The following is a 17464-nucleotide window of genomic DNA, read 5'->3' on the forward strand; positions in this document are numbered from 1 at the left end:
CTCCAAACCCTAGTTCTATTGCCATGAAAGTGGCATATGTTTTACTCTTGGATTTAAGCACTGTAGGGTTGGCTTCTCAACATATCACTAGCAGAGGTCAGTTTATAAGTTGCATCTGATGGCCCCTGGGCTTGTCACATGACAAAAGGCTCTCCATTGCTGGAAAGGAAACTGCCTACCACAACTTTTTTAGGAGCTCAAACCCCCTGGAAGGAGATATACAGTACAGTCATGAAAAGAACATACAAAATTGGAATTGGCCAACCTGACCTCCAATTCTGACTTTGTCATTTTCTTTTATTTATTGTGTATTTTGTCTGCATGTATGTCTGTGTACCACATGAGTGCCTAATGCCTGTGGAGGCCAAAAGAGGGAATTGGGTCCCCTGGGACTAAAGTTACAGATAGTTGTGATCCACCATGTGGGTGCTGGGAATTGAATCTAGGTCCTTGGGAAGAACAGCCAGTGCTCTTAACTTCTAGGCCATTGCTCCAGCTTCCCGACTTTGCCATTCTCAAAACAAGGACCCTAGCAAGTGATTTCAGCAGTCTATGCTTCAGTTTCCTCATCCCAACAGTAGCTAATCTCATCCCCAGAGGCATACTTTCTGTGAGAATTATGGACAAAAAGGTCCCAAGGCACTGTATTGCTAATTCAGGCAAACAGCAACTGCTGCCTAGGGTTCCAGTATGAGAAAAAAAAAAGGATCCTGGGTCACAAGGGTCTTTACCACAAGATATTCCTTACCAAAAACAAGCAAACAAGCAAGCAAGCAAGCAAGCACTTTATCCTCAGCAGAAACAGAGGAAAGAGAAAGGTTTGTAATAATAGAACAGGCTATGAAATATGGCAACAGCCATATTCCAGGACAGGACACCTGCCTGTGGACAGAGGCAGTTCCTTCTACAGGTTTTGGTTTTTCTTGGTGGGGTCCCTTCATGTACTATAGGGTTCAAAGCCTGTCTCTGATGTGCTAGTGACCATTGTAGGGAGGCACAGTGAGTATCCCTATGACTACAGAATCTAGCCACATTGCACTGCTTGCACCTCTGAGCTACAGGTCAGACTATGGAAGGTTTGGAAAGATGTAGCAGCTGCCTATTGGTCTAAGACTGGGAGAATTGGAAAGTAAGCCTATGGGCTGTGAGGTGCATCAGGAAGCATTGTGGTCTGCTTCAGGACTGGCTTATATGGAAGCTCCCAGTGACAGAGGAAAGTAGGGGTACTCACCAGCAGAGCTGGCAAGAAAAAGGACAAAGTGGTATACAGCAGGTACTTATCACTTGCATGTAACTCCACAAAGGTTCCATTTGAACACCAGGGTTGCTCCCCTGATTCTGAACAGTCCTTGAGTTTGAGAAAACCACTAGACTAACAGGATAAGTTGGCTTCTTTAGAATTCTCACTTGTATTCTGAAATATGTTAACCACCACAAGATCAAATATAAGCCACATGAGCAAAGGAACACCTTTCTAGAAATGTACCCTGGGGAGATACCTCTGGAAATGCCTAACACAGGCATGACAATTTTCACTAAAACTTTATTTTCACTAGCTAAGACTGCAGGCCTGTCCAGTCCTCATCACCAAGGAGACCTGGTGAATAAACCATGGGATGCTTACATACTGTAAGGCTGTGTAGTTAGGAAGGATGAGTTTCATGACTTTTGAAGTAAAAGAACAAACTGAAGACATGTTTACCATATGGATCTGGTGTGCAGGATTGTAGATTATTCTAGGGTAGGTAAGAAAGAGCCCTTGCTGAACACTTCTTGGAATATAATTGTGTCTAGCAAATCATGTAAATATGAACATAACTAAAAATAAAACAAAAGTAACAGAACTATGCTATTATAATGCATGCAAACAGGAACAAAGGAGCTTAAGTATATTAACAACATAACATACTACACAAAAAAGACTCCAACTTTTGACCATAGTGTTCCTGGAGTGGGATATATTCCAACACCAACAATAATATCCCAGGGGTAGTACATACATTAGACCAGCTCAAAGGTAAAATGGGTGACTCTGGTTCTGGAGCATCCTGTGGTACCTGTAAAGCTGGGGATGGGAATACAAAAACAGAGCAGGGGGAAGTCAAGAAAAATGTTTTAGCAATAGCCTAGGCATGGCCAAGGATGTAGGCAATAAAGGATTTAGGATCTGTTTAGGGGAGAATCAACAGAGCTCAATGGCAGACAGGGCAGAACTAAGTTAAGAATTGTGTCAAAGTCTGAGCAGTCAGCAGTGTCAGTGACTGAGAAAGGAAGTCTGGGTGAGGAACAGGCACTGAACAGCATTTCCACAGCTACTAGCTACAAATGGGGAAGCCCCGGTTGTATTTTATCAACTGAGGCATATCCTCAACCCTCAAGTTCTTTCAAACTGAGAACATTTGTAGCAAATAATAACTATATGGTGCTTTTTAACTCTGCATACCAAAAGAAAGGCACACAGTTTGGGATTATATTTTCTCACTGCTAATTAAGGGGGAGAGGAAAAAGGGAGGGAAAGTACTGAGATTGGTCCATTGGTGGATCACTCTGAAACTAAGGCCAGACCCTGACCTCAATGTTCTCCAGTTCTGGGATTATAAGCATGTTCCACCATGCCAGCTAATTTTCTATTTAAAAACAAGTAACAGCTGGAGATATGGCTCAGTGGTTAAGAACACTAACTGCTCTTGCAGAGGAACCATGTTTGGTGCCCAGCTTCCCAGCACCCATATGACTACGTTCCAGGAGACATGACACACCTTGATGGCCTCTGTGGGATCTGCATGCATGTGGTACACATACAGACAAACAGGAACACATCATGTACAGATAAATTTTTTTTTTTTTTTTTTTTTGGTTTTTCGAGACAGGGTTTCTCTGTGTAGCTTTGCGCCTTTTCCTGGAACTCACTTGGTAGTCCAGGCTGGCCTCAAACTCACAGAGATCCACCTAGCTCTGCCTCCCGAGTGCTGGGATTAAAGGCATGCCACGGGATTAAAGGCATGCCACCACCGCCCGGCAATGTACAGATACAAACAAACAAACAAACAAACAACTCAGCAATACCAAAATAACAAAAGCTCACAAAGAAGCTTGACTTCTTTCTGGATGTGGAGTGAAGGTAAAAAGGATACAAATGATATAATCCCAAAGAGCCGACATTTGTCTAAGGGCCTGTTCAGTCCTGGGGGTGGGTGTGGTGTGGGACGAATGGTCATCACTACAGAATCCAAGAGAGGAGAGGCTAGGCTGGGATACCAGATAACTTCCCAAGGTTGCCCTCCAAGAGGGTCTGTAATGTTTAGTGAAAAATATTTCCTAAGAAACCAAATACCCTTTCATCCTCCCTTTCATCAGACCATACATGTGTTTCTTTTGCTATTCTCTAGCCCCATCCCCCAATTTCCTGTCCCTCTGTCTTTTCCATGATTACTAGGAGAACCAAGTACCTAGTTTATATGTTCATACAGTTCAAAGTTGGAAGTATTGTCAGAAAACCAGTATGTTCACCTTTGGAATGTCACAGATGAAGGAAAAAGGAAGCTCAACTACACAAAGGAACTTGTCTGAGGTCACTGTCGAGTTTATGGCCAGTTAAGAGGACTTACAATGGATGGATTTATTATCATTACAAACATGTATGTGTGTTCATCAACTGCCTTTGCTATTTTGTCTATACTATTAACCACTGTGATGCCCTTTCCCAGAAGGAAAAGTAACCCATTGATATCTCTGTTGCATGAATCCTAAATGGTCTTATAATAAAAACCCAGAGCCAGATATTGGGGTAAATGCTGAAAGATCAGAGGAAACAAGCCACAGTCACTTCTCACCTCACCAACTCCTCAGCCTAAAGGGGAAGATCCTGTCTCCAAGAATCCTCAGATTGAATGCCTCTGAGTCCTCAGCTGAAAGGGCACTGAACTCCTGTCTCCTCCTGCCTTATATTCCATTCTCTGCCTAGCCATATCACCTCCTGTCTCAACCTTCTTAGTGCTGTGATTAAAGGTGTGTGACTCCCAAGTACTGGGATTAAAGGTGTGTGCCACCACTGCCTGGCTCTGTTTTCTCTTTTAGATTGTATTAATCTTGTGTAGTCCAGGGTGGCTTTGAACTCACAGACCCAGACAGATCTCTATCTCCCGAGTGCTAGGATTAAAGGTGTGTGCCACCACTGTATTGATGTAACCAACCGTCTTATTAAATAAGAAACACAGAAACAATGTAAAAGAGAAAGCCGAGAGGTCAGAGCTCAGAGCTAAAATCTCACCCTTCCTCCTGCTGTCCCAGCTTCGCAAAAAAAGACCTACTTCCTGTCAGTTCGTTTTTTTATAGTATGTCCTTCTGCCTTCTCATTGGTTGTAAACCCAAACACATGACTGCCTCGTCACTGTCTGAATGTACAGCCCCCTAGGTCTTAAAGGCATATGTCTCCAATGCTGACTGTATCCCTGAACACACAGATATCTATGGGATTAAAGGCGTGTGCCACCACCGCCACACTCTTGCTATGGCTCTAATAGCTCTGACCCCCGGACAACTTTATTTATTAACATACAATCAAAATAATAATTCAGTACAATTAGATTACCACCACACCACTGCCTGGCTTCTATGTTTAATCTAGTGGCTGGCTCTGTCCTCTGATCTTCAGGCAAATTTTATTTGTTAGAGTACAAACAAAACATTACCATATTTCCCCTTTTTTTTGTCTAAAATAATAAAAGGTTATAACTAATATAAGAAAAACGATATGCAATAAGTACATACAATATATATAGTCAAGAATTACATTTAAATGTCTAGTCCATTAACATTTGACAGATTCAGAGAAAATACTCCATTATTTATCCTATTTTGGTGAGTCCAAATTGTTATACCTAATTTATTTTCTATCCTAACTTGTATTACCTACCAAAAACTATCTTTTGATGTCTTTCAAACTTACACATTTTACACCTCTTCAGTGAGTTTCTTTTCTGAATTTGTTAACAAGGAAAAATATAACTAGTTTTTAACTCCATCAGAGACTCAAGGAGGAAATAATATTAACTGAGTAAGCAGGAAGTGCAAACAAATGACTTCCAAAAAATGTGAGAAATGACAGAAACAGCTGGCTGCCTGGACAGTCACCTGAGGTTTCTCTGCAATGTTAGAGCATCTATCTTTGGCCTATAGGCCTAGCATATATGTCAGACTCCTCTGTGAAGCAGGATTTTCTGAAGGGCCTTCCTACCTTGTCTTGGCAAGGTTTGGTAGTCCTTTCTTTTATGTACTGCTTGTCCCATTTGGACAGCATACTGTCAGCAGTCAAGGCAAGGGCACTCTCTTGCCCAGTGGCTAACTTTTGCCACAGAGAAAGTAAACTCCATATGGAGTTTCTTTGATGCTCATCATCTTCTCTGAAGTAGCTTGGTGCTGCCAGGAGCAGACATGTCTCATTGTCATTAAAAAAAAAGAATCTATGTTATTAAAACATATTAAACGCCATATTCTATAGATCTCTGAAGTGTTTGACGACTACCTAAAATATATCTATTTGATCTTGAAACTATACCTAACATGACTACAAGTTTGAATGTAATAGGTAACTAACTACTAACCTGCATTTCTCTATATCCTAATTAGTTTGTAAAAATAACTTTCTCTTTTACTTATTTTTTTATTTTTTAAAGATTTATTTATTTATTATGTATACAGTGCTTTGCCTGCATATATGCCTGCAGGCCAGAAGAGGGCACCAGATCTCATTACAGATGGTTGTGAGCCACCATGTGGGTGCTGGGAATTGAACTTAGGACCTCTGGAAGAGCAGCCAGTGCTCTTAACCGCTGAGCCATCTCTCCAGCCCTGTAATAGTAACTTTCAAGGACTAGAAAATTACATTACATTGTTAAATGAGCTGTATAGGTACAATACCTTGAACAAGAGTACAAATATATGTACAGTATGTTCCAACAAAAATAATCTCAACTTTGTATCAATATACACAATTTGTATATAATATACAAAAATCCAACCCAATGTATAATATTTAAAATCAGTAGTTGCTTTTTAAAAGTCGATTCAATAATCTACCTTTTTTATCTTATCATATCCATCCATCCTTTCCCTTTTTTCTTTTCAGAGTAGATTCAATTATCTACCCTCTAATCCTATCATTTCTGTATCTTTTTTTCCCCTCTTTTTTCTAACAAGAACCCTGAACCTAATCTCCTTTGTTTAGCTTTTTTCTGACAATTATCAATAACAACTTGGAACCAACCACCTTAAACAATGAGAATTATCCATAACCCACCGAATGACCAAAAACCACCCACCCCATCTCTTGGGAATGTGGGCATCGTGTTCTTAAATTTACTTTCTGCTGTCTAGGGGTGAAGGCATTTTTAGGGGACCCTGGAAAGAAAATTTTGGGTTAATTGTCAAATCCTGGGAGAGGTAGCCGTATCATTTGTTGTCCAATCTATGCATAATAGGAAAATGCAGGGCTTGTCTCAAGTCCCGGCTAGTCTGTGAGACTGGATCATCTCAGCTAGCCATCTCAAAATTGTCCTGAGCCGTTTGTAGTCCAAAGCTGATCTTTTGGTGGTGGTTGTCACCTTAGTGGTGTTATCTTTGTGGGGCCCCATCATACTTTTGGAGACTTCAAAGGTCACTGTTAAGCATGGTCATGATTCACTGCAGAAAACTGATAGTCAAACCCAAAATCATGTACAGGAAAATAGATGAAGCCTTTTTTCTAGAATTAGTTAGTACTCTATATGACCATTAATATCATGACAAAAAGTTTAAAATATATATGTAAATCTTATAAATTTTGATATAAAATTCATATCTTAAGAAAAGCTTTAAAGAGTCAAAATAAAACTAAAGGATTATGAGATTAGTAGCAATAAAATAGTTCCTTAATTTTGGTTTTTCTTCTGTCCCTTATCAGGTGGCTCTTCTGACATGACATAGACATTTTGCGTTTTCCTTTAACAAGCATGCTGGGGTTTAGAGAAGGAGAGAGCCACGCTCCGACTCCAAAGCCAGCTTTAATTTTTAATTGAACTGGGACTACAAAAAGACCATTTGCATTATATGTCTGTAGAAAAAAGTAGAAACAAACATTTGGGAAGATTTATGAAATTTTATCCTGTTGGAGAAGTGATATACTAATAGACCAATTTACTCTTTTTCTAGAGGCATTTTTTTTTCTGGATGATTTGTCCTTTTTTTTCAGATGTCTTACTTGTCCAGTGGTCTTCAGATTCCTTAGCTGGATGCCTTTATTAACCCTGCCCCAACCCTAACTTTGGGAAGGTTCTCTTTTGGCAAGTTATATATGATCGAATGAGAAGCATTTGTTAAAGTTAATTTAAATTGAATGGTCACATTGGTTGATTAACTATCATTACTCTTCTAATTAAGAAGTCTCTCTTGTTCAAATCAAACTTTTATCAATTTTGATGGTATTCATAACTTTTCTTCTCCTGAGGAAACAAAAGCAAAACCTTGTCCCCAATGTAACACATATCCTGGTTTCTCTTCTGAGGTCAGCACATCTTTAAAGTATATAGGCTGATTTAATTCTGTAGTTTTTTCTATTATCCAAAGTCTCTCTGCAGCTGTTGTTCCCTTCTCATTGGCATTCAGAAATTTCAAAGTTTGTAGAGCATTATACAGTCTATTTCTGGGGGGTTTTATTACCCCTTTCTGTTTATTTAGCATACCTCCCTGTATCAACAGCAGCTCTGGGCCTGCTCTTCCTTTGCCTCTTCATTTGGATATCTTTCATCCTGTAGGTTAAGGTGACACTTCTCAGAGGCCTTCCCTGCGACTGCCTCTCTCCTCCCCTGTGCCCTGGAAGTAGAATATACTATTTCCCACTCTCCATGAGCATAAAATATACCACTGTACACACCAATTCCTGTCTCCCTGCTCAAGGCTCAGTGCCTGACAAAAGAGTAACACTTAATAAACATATGCCATGTGAATAGTCAGGATGTTGACAGTGTGCTGCATCTGCTTCTTTTGATGTCTGTATCTCTGACCAGAGGCTACATTAGTGCTGAAAGTAGATAGGCTTTGAGTAAATGAACAAATGGTGAGCTTAGGAACTAGCAGTAGTGTGTTGGACATCACTAGGTTGGAATTGGCAGAAGATGAGGTTGAAGAGGTCACTGAGGGTCCCAGAGTCACAGGACAGTAATATAAAAGATGATTACAACAGCAGGACTGCTAAGTTTCCAGTTAATGTGGCACACAACCCTCCTGTTGAAACACTTAAAAATGTTGAATGAAACAAATATCTTAGAGAAGACATCACAGACTGTCTTAAACATACCTATATGGAAGGAAGGAACACACAGACTAAAGAGTAAGAAGACTGAGGAGACAGAACATCTGAATGCAATGCACAACCCTGGATTGGATTCTAGTTTTAAAGGCACTAAAAAGACATTAATGGGACATTCAGGGAAATGTGAATAAGGCTCTATATTAGCTCATTGCTAAACTTCCGGAGTGTTGTAACTGTGCTGTCTGCGCTTAGGAAAGCCAGGTTTAAGTATTTATAGCGAGGCCGGGTGGTGGTGGCGCAGGCTTTTAATCCTAGCATTCGGGAGGCAGAGGCAGGCGGATCTCTGTAAGTTCGAGGCCAGCCTGGTCTCCATAGCGAGTTCCAAGAAAGGTGCAAAGCTACACAGAGAAACCCTGTCACAAAAAAAAAGTATTTATAGCTGAATATCATGACAATTTCCAACTTTCAAAGGGGAAATGATTCAGGGGTGGAAGGAATATGTATAGTGTCAATGTGATAACTTGTTTCAAGAGGAAATGACATCAATATCATCAGAAACTCTACTGGTTTATGGCAATTTTTTAAAATATTTTTTGAGACATAATCTATTATGTGGCTCTGGTGGTCTTGGAACTCACTATATAGACCAGGTTGACCAGAGATTCCCTTGGCTCTGTCTCCTGAGTGCTGGGATTAAAGTGTACACCACCAGACTTGGCCTGATGGCAATTTTTTTAAATGGTTATGCTAGGTAGTACTCTACCACTGAGCCATATCCTCAGCTCCAAGAGTAGTATTTTGAAGTAGTAACTAGCAAGCTTCTTTTTTTGTTTGTTTTTGTTTTTTTTGAGACAGGGTTTCTCTGTGTAGCCCTGGTTGTCCTGGAATTCACTTTGTAGACCAGGCTGGCGTCCAACTCGCAGAGATTCATTCACCTGCTTCTGCTTCCCGAGTGCTGGGACTAAAGGCGTGCCGCCGCCGCCGCCGCCACCCTGCACAAGCATGCTTCTTAACAAAGAGAATGCCTTTGTGTTACACAGAGACAATAAGAGAAACAAGTGGACTTAGAAAGCAGAGGCAGGAAGATCACTGCAAGTTCTAGGTCAGGATGCATATAACATACATGGTGAGTTTTAGGCTAGCCAGCACTACATATCCATACCCTGTTTTTTTTATTTATTTCCAAGACAGGGTCTCACTATGTAGCTTTGGCTGTCCTGGAACAATATGTAGACCAGACTGGCCTTGAATTCACACAGATCCACTTGCCTCTGCCTCCCAAGTTTTGGCATTAGAGGCCCACAAATCTTATTTTTTTTTTTAAAGAAAAACAAAAGAAACACCTAGAATCCTTGTTGAATCACTTTTTCTTAGTAGCTCAAACAGCCACAACACTACAATGTATATGGTGAAGCTGCCACATGGGAATGAAATAGATGTAAACCTACAACCTTCATGTTTAAGAAAAAAGCACTGCCGGGCTGGAGAGATGACTCAGAGGTTAAGAGCACTGACTGCTCTTCCAGAGGTCCTGAGTTCAATTCCCAGCAACCACATGGTGGCTCACAACCATCTGTAATGAGATCTAGTGCCCTCTTCTGTATACACAATAAATAAATAAATCTTTAAAAAAGAAAAAGAAAAAAGCACTGCCAAAGGTGGCCTAATCTAGGCTTCCAGAAACTTGCTTGTACAGGAGCTAATGACATCCAGGACCTTCTGAAGCAGCCTGAGAAAGCATGAAGGCTGGTTATAGTGAGAAGAGATGGCTGAAGTATGCTACAGTATCATAGTAACCAGATCTCTCCCCTCCAGATAGGGTCTCACAAAGTCTTGATTCCCTAAATGCTGGGATTATAGGTGTGTAACACGTTCAGCTTTGTAACCAGAGTTTGTTTGTTTGTTTATTTATTTTGGTTTTTTGAGACAATATTTCTCTGTGTAGTCCTGGCTGTCCTGGAACCCACTCTGTAGATCCGATTGGCCTCGAACTCAGACATCTGCCTGCCTCTGCCTCCTGAGTGCTGGGATTTAAGACGTGCACCATCAATGCCTGGCTAGAGTTTTATATATATATATATATATATATATATATATATATATATATATATATATATATATTTATTTATTTTTGGTTTTTCGAGACAGGGTTTCTCTGTGTAGCTTTGCGCCTTTCCTGGAACTCACGTGGTAGCCCAGGCTGGCCTCGAACTCACAGAGATCCGCCTGGCTCTGCCTCCCGAGTGCTGGGATTAAAGGCATGCGCCACCACCGCCCGGCGAGTTTTATATTTTTTATACTTGTATGTGCTGGTATATGTGTGTGCACATAAATGTGGAGGCCATAAGATAATCTTGAGTGTCATCGTCAAGAATGTCACCCACCTCATTTGAAGCAGGATCTCTTACTGGCCTAATACTTGTCAGGGTACTCTGGCTAGCCACTGAGCCCCAGGGATCATCTTGTCTTCATCTTCTTAGTGCTGGGATTTCAAGTGTGTAGCATCACATCCAGCTTTGTATATGGCTTCTTGAGAATCAAACTCAGGTTCTCATAATTATGAGGCAATTACTTTACAGACCAAGCTATCTCCTAGTCTCTGTAAGCAGCATTTTTAATGGTTTCATTAGTGAGCTCTGGTTACCAAGGCACATATATTTGCAGTGGTTCTACCCTAGCTTTTCCTTTAAGAACTTATCTTTTTGAGCTGTGGATGTAGCTCAGTGGTAAAATACTGGCCTTTTATGTGTGATGTCCCTGGTTTAATTTCCAGCACTGAAATAAAAAGAACTACCCCTCCCAAATGTACATACCACATTGGAACAGGAAGACCATCACAGATCTTAAATATTAAAGTACAAGGCAGTGTTCTTGGATAATAAAACAACATTCAATGACTCCACAGCTAAGATGTAAACATGAGGTCAAAGCCTTCACTGGATGCAACAAAGGAAAATTAAGAGTTAGAGAAATCTTGTTGCACTAGGAGGCCAAATCATTATATCCAGAGGAGATGGGCAGTGAGAATTACCTGCATTTTTATAGTGACAGTTATCTATACTAACCCTATTTAGAGGCCCTGAAGGCAGTACCAGGAGGCTATGTTCTGCACTCAGCAAGTTAACAGGGGCAGTCCTACTCATAACCCCTAAGGCTTTTAAATTTAAAAATAGGGGAGGAAGCTGGGCATGGTAGCGCACAACTTTGATTCCAGCATTAGGGAGGCTGTGAGTTCAAGGCCAGCCTGGTCTACAGAGTTCCAGGACAGCCAGGGCTTTATACAGAGAAAACCTGTTTCAAACAACAAGAACAAGAATAACAACAATAAAATGGGGGATAAGGGTTGGGGTTAGAGGTATGTTTCAGTAGCCTAGTGGAGTGCTTGTCTAACATTCATCTGTCTGCTCTGGGTTCTATCTGTAGTACTACAAGAAACAATGGAGCTAAGTATGGTGGTGAACATTTTGTAATTTCAGTATTCAGGAAGCTGATTCAGAAGGACTGCAAATTTAAGGTTGACTTGTATTATGCAGAGACACTCTGTTTCTGTTTCAAAGAAAACAAGGAAGATATGCTGCTTAGTTTTATGTCAACTTGACACAGCTAGAGTCATTTGGGAAGAGATTGAGAAAATGCCTCCTCGGAAAGGCTGGCCTGGCTGGGTGGTGGTGGCACATGCCTTTAATCCCAGCACTCTGGAGGCAGAGGCAGGCGGATCTCTGAGTTTGATGCCAGTCTGGGCTACAGAGTGAGTTCCAGGACAGGCTCCAAAGCTACACAGAGAAACCCTGTCTCGAAAAACCAAAAAAAAAAAAAAAAAAAAAAAAAAAGACTGGCTTGTAGAACATTTTCTTAACTAGTGATTTATCTGGGAGGGCCCAGGTCTCTGTGGGTGTGGCTACCAATGGGCTGGTGGTCCTGGGCAGTTTAAGAAAGCAGGCTGAGTAAGCCATGAGGAGCAAGCCAGTAAGCAGCTCCCCTCCATGGCCTCTACAGCAGCTCCTGCCTTCAGGTCCTTGCTCTGAATTCCTGCCCTGGCTTCCCTCAGTAATGAACTTTTAAGTTGTTAAGGTAAAATAAACCCTTTCCTCCCTAGGTTGCTTTTGGTCGTAGTGTATTATCACAGCAATAGAAACCCTAACTAAGAAGAGTACTAAAGCGCCAGGTGAAACCAGCATCTGAAATATTTTTACTTGAATTGGAACCCAGCATAATTCTTGCTCTCTCTTGTATGAGCTCTTGGATAATTTCAGCAACTTAGCAACATTCTAGGTTTTTCTAATTTCACTTATGTGTGCACTAGGCTGATTTTAGGAGAGAGTGTTTCTCAGCACCTTTCATTTCTAGTTATCTCATGGAGTGACAGAGTTAAAACACCACACAAGGTCATCATGGACTTAGGGCAGGGTAGAGGCCACTTCCCCACAGAATGGTCTGGGGCCAGAGAACAAGATTCGTTTCCTTACACCATTTGCTTCCATCCTACAGTGTGATTCAATTATTTTGCTCAGTCCTTTCTACTTTCAGTATCTGTTGTAGAATCTGATTCATGGAGGCTTCTCCACATGAAGTAATATAAAGGAAGCAGCAATTTGAAATGACAGCTTCAGCTGTTTAAATATCCATGAAATCAAACTGGCACTGGGAATGTCTTATTGGTCTCTAAGGAAGAGGGGAAGAGTTTCAGCTTGAAGGCTACAATGGTAGAGCTTAAGCTTCAGCTGCCTGAATTGCTCTAAATTCACTATGCATTTTAAAGTCTCTTCTATTGAGAAGATACAAGAAACAACCTGTCTTGAAAAGTCAAAAGAAATATAATGAAAGATTTAAATCTTTCCACATTAGTAAAATTTAGCCAGATGAAACTGAGTTGAGTGGACAGAAGTCCTTGTATATATGATGTATGGTATGAGTCTAAGGGAGTTGTCTTTAAATGTATTTAAGTGACTATTAAAGAGTATTATATTCAAGTTGGATAAATGTGATGTGATTATTTGGTATACATATACATTATATAATAAAGGATAGACTTGAACCTGGAAAAGGAAAACCACTAAAAGAAAAAAACAGTTCTTGTGAAACAAAAGCAGGTCCCTCCCCAAATAAAGGCAACCAATTCTTACAGTACATATCATTTTTAGAGGTGTATAAAATGAAAACCTGAACACAAATCCACCACACCAGTTAAAAAGCAACAATAACAAAACCCCAATCTTAGCAGTGAGTGGTGACATGCACTTGGGGGGCAGAGGCAGAAGGACCAGAAGTTGAAGACAATTCTTGGCTACACAGTGAGTTTGAGATCAGCCTATCTCAAACAAACAAAAATGAAACAAGAAATACATAAATTTCTGCAGTAAAAGTCTTGACAATGCTTCAAAATATTAAATATGGAGTTCCTATGATCTAGCAATTCCATTTTGAAGTACAGATCCTAAAGAACTGAGAATAGGCCCACAGATACTTATATGCTAATGTTTGCAGCTGCCTGACCCCGAAGAGCCAAAAGGTAGAAGCAATACAAGTGTCTACTGATGGATGAATGGAGAATAATCTCTTAAAACAATGCAATGTTATCTAACATTAAAATGGAAGGGAATTCTGACACACAGTATAACATGGATGAGCCTCGAGAAAACATTCTGGGAAAGAAGTCAGACACAAAAGGCTACATGGTGTGATACTACTCACATAAAATGTCTGCACAAGCAAATCCACAGTAATAGCCACTTGTAGGGGCTGTGGGTAATAAGGAGTGACTACTAATGGATAATGAGGGTTTTTTTCTAGGTAGGGTGGGGTGATGAAAATGTTTGGGAATTACTATAGATGATGGCTCCACAATACTGTGAATATACTTGATGCCATTGAATTGTATACCATATTCTTTTTTTTTTCTTCAATATTGGGGATTGAACCAGTGCTTTATGCATGTTAGGCAAGAGCTCCACCAATAGCTATATCCCTAGCTCTTTTTTTAAAAAAATTTATTTTGAGATAGGGTCTCACAATTTTTTAATGTATGAATGCTTTGTCTGCATGTGTGCCTGCATGCCAGAAGAGGGCATCAGACCCCATTATAGATGGTTGTGAGCCACCATGTGGTTGCTGGGAATTGAACTTGGAACTTCTGGAAGACCCGCCAGTGCTCTTAACTGCTGACCCATCTCTCTAGCCCCACAAAAAAATTTTGAATGCAGGTTTTGAATGCAATCTGTAACTCAGGAAGGCCCTGAATGTGCAACTCTTCTGCTTCAGCCTCCAGAGTATCTGGGATTACTGACCTATGCCACTAGGCTCAGTTTGAACTATACTTTTATGTATGTGTGCATATAATTTATGATGACCCTGAATTTCTCATCCTCTTGCCTCCATGCCCCATTTATATGGTGCTGGGGATTGAACTCAGGACTTCATGTATGCCAGGCAAGCACTCCACCAACTGTGCCATATCCTCATTCTCATTTTTTTCTGAGACAGGATTTCTTTGTGTAGCCCTGGCCTGTTCTGGAACTCAATCTGTAGACCAAGCTGGCCTCGAACTCAGAGATCCACCTACCTCTGCCTCCTGAGTGCTGGGATTAAAAGCATGCGCTACCACTGCCCACCCAATTTTTTTTTTTAAGACAGATTCTTGCTACGCAGTTCAGGCTAACCTCAAACTTAAAATCATCCTGCTTCTGCCTCACAAGTGCTGATAAAATAGGTACGTATTGCCGGGCAGTGGCGGTGCACACCTTTAATCCCAGCACTCGGGAGGCAGAGTCAGGCGGATCTCTGTGAGTTTGAGGCCTGGTCAGAGTGAGATCCAGGACAGGCACCAAAATTTCAGAGAAACCCTGTCTTGGGGGGAAAAAAAGGTATGTACCACCACTGCCAGGCCCTTCAGAAAGGAATTTAGTTCAAGAAGTTTAATAACTAGGGGTTTTGATTAGGTTGAAGATTATTAGCTAAATATCCTCAGGGTAGTTCATCATCATAAACACTGTGGTAAAATAAACACAGACATAAAGCTTACCATTAGTGGCATTTAACAATCATTACTACTATCCAGTTCCTGAACATTCTGATAACTCGCAAGGGAAACTCTGTACCCATAAGCAGTTGTATTCTAATTCCTTTCAGCCCCTGACAACTGCTAATCTCTGTCTCCTATAAACATAAAACAGCCTATTATGTACATTTCACTATTAGTGGCATCATAAGCTTTGTGGCCTTTCATGGCTCTTTTCCTCCATATAACATAATGTCTTCAAAGTAGCATGGATCAGAATTTTATTCATTTTTATGGCACAATAATTTCTTATAGAAATACCACTTTGTGGGGCTGGGAAGATAGTTCAGTGAGTAAAAGTACTTGCTCCACAAGACAAGCATTAGAATCTGAGTTCAAAACTCTGGCACCTATGTAAAATGCTGGGCATGTCTATACATCTGAGTAACCCCAGGGATAGTGAATGGTGGTAGGCAGACCCAGGAAGCTCACTGAAAAATCATGCTTCAAGGGAGTAAGGCAAAGAGAGACAGCAGGACACCTGACATTCTCTTCTAGCCTCCACACATGCACTCAGGGGCATAGACATGCACACCTACATGAATATACACTCATACACCATATACATGCACACACCATTAAAAAAGTTTCATGACTATCCATTCATGGACATAGAGGTTCTCTTCACCCTTTGACTATTATGAATAGTGTTTCCATGAACACTCACATACAAGTTTTATGTGAACATAGATTTTCATTCTCTTACATCTACAAACCTAGTGGTTGCTAGGGCATATGGTTACTCTATGTTTAACCTTCTGAGAAGCTGCCAGACTGCTTTTTATGGGATTTCCTTTAAAGGTACTTAAAATGTTCTGGAACTAGATAGAAGTGAAGTGGGGTGGTGGCAGAAATCCTTCTAGAATGCTTAGTAGCTAGTGGATGGTTTAAATAGAAGTCGTACATGCCATTAGAGTAAGACTGCCAGGAATGGTATGTGTTGCTCCATCTCACTTAACTCACTTGCTCATGCATTACTCAATGTCCCTCAAACATCTATATGTCTTGTCCATGCCACACTTGGGCCAAGACTCTCTACGTGCATGAAGCATCTGCTGCTGCTTTTTCCTGGTATGGATGGTGTTTCACAATAGCATCTTTGATGAACATAAAAGATCGATATCAGGAGCTAGGTAAGACTAATCAAGTACCCAGGAAAGCTCCACAACAGGAATACTGTGGCTACTCTGGGACCCACTGGGGATGAAGAAATAACCGGGTCAAGGTCACAAACCTGGTAAGATAAGAATCAAGGGATCCAGGTAGGATGTCTTTACTACTGACTGCCCCCATAAATGAGATAAGAGAGAAAAAGCCAGACCCACTGCTTAATACAGAGATTTTCATTCAGTGTCTCATTTCTTCCTCTGAGAAGCCTGTATCTTTAGCAACTTCTGTTTCTGTACTTTCCCTTGGACTTTTAACTGTGTTCTAGCAGGGTTCTCCTCCTCTTCCGGTAGTTAATTTAAAAAATGTATTTATGTATATGTCTGTGTTGGGGTTTATGCATGTGTGTGCAGGTGCCTGCAGAGGCCAGAAACTGGCACTGGATTACCTGGAGCAGGGGTTACAGGAGATTGTAAACTGCCCAATGTGGGTGCTAGAAAATGAAGTCTGGTCCTCTGTAAGAGCAGCAAGCTCTCTTAACTACTAAGCCATCTCTCCAGCCTTCTTTTTGGTATTTTTAAGACACAGTCTCCCTCATCCTAACACTAATCCTAAAATTGGTCCCTGAGGAGACACAGGCAAATGATGAAAAAAACAAGACTGGGCTGCTCCCATTGATGTGGTGCAATCAGGCTACAGCAAAGTTCTGGGGAAGGGGAAGCTCCCTAATCAGCCTGTCACTACTTAAGGCTAAATTCTTCAGCAGAACTGAGGAGGTCAAGGGTTTTAGGAGTACCTCTGTCCAGGTCCCTTGAATCCACACAGGGAGGTTCATTAAATGCTAACGTTCTTTTTAAAAAATGTGTTTAAAGTAGATGAGACAGGGTCTTGCTATTCAGCTCTGGCTGCTTTGAACTTGTGATCCTCAGGCCTTCACCTCCCAAGGCACACTCCATTGTTATGTATATATTTGGGCACAATTAAAGAAAAAATCCCCAGTCAATTGTGGTGTACTC

General features: G+C 40.9%; 1 protein-coding gene across 1 annotated transcript in view; it reads right to left on the reverse strand.

The window, feature by feature from the left end:
• The window catches only part of Mecp2 (methyl-CpG binding protein 2), an 81102-nt gene that overhangs the window by 11600 nt on the left and 52038 nt on the right, over positions 1–17464 (reverse strand). The gene's annotated exons all lie outside the window — the stretch shown is intronic.

The sequence above is a fragment of the Peromyscus leucopus genome, chromosome X (genome assembly GCF_004664715.2).
Source record: "Peromyscus leucopus breed LL Stock chromosome X, UCI_PerLeu_2.1, whole genome shotgun sequence".
Taxonomy (NCBI): Eukaryota; Metazoa; Chordata; class Mammalia; order Rodentia; family Cricetidae; genus Peromyscus; species Peromyscus leucopus.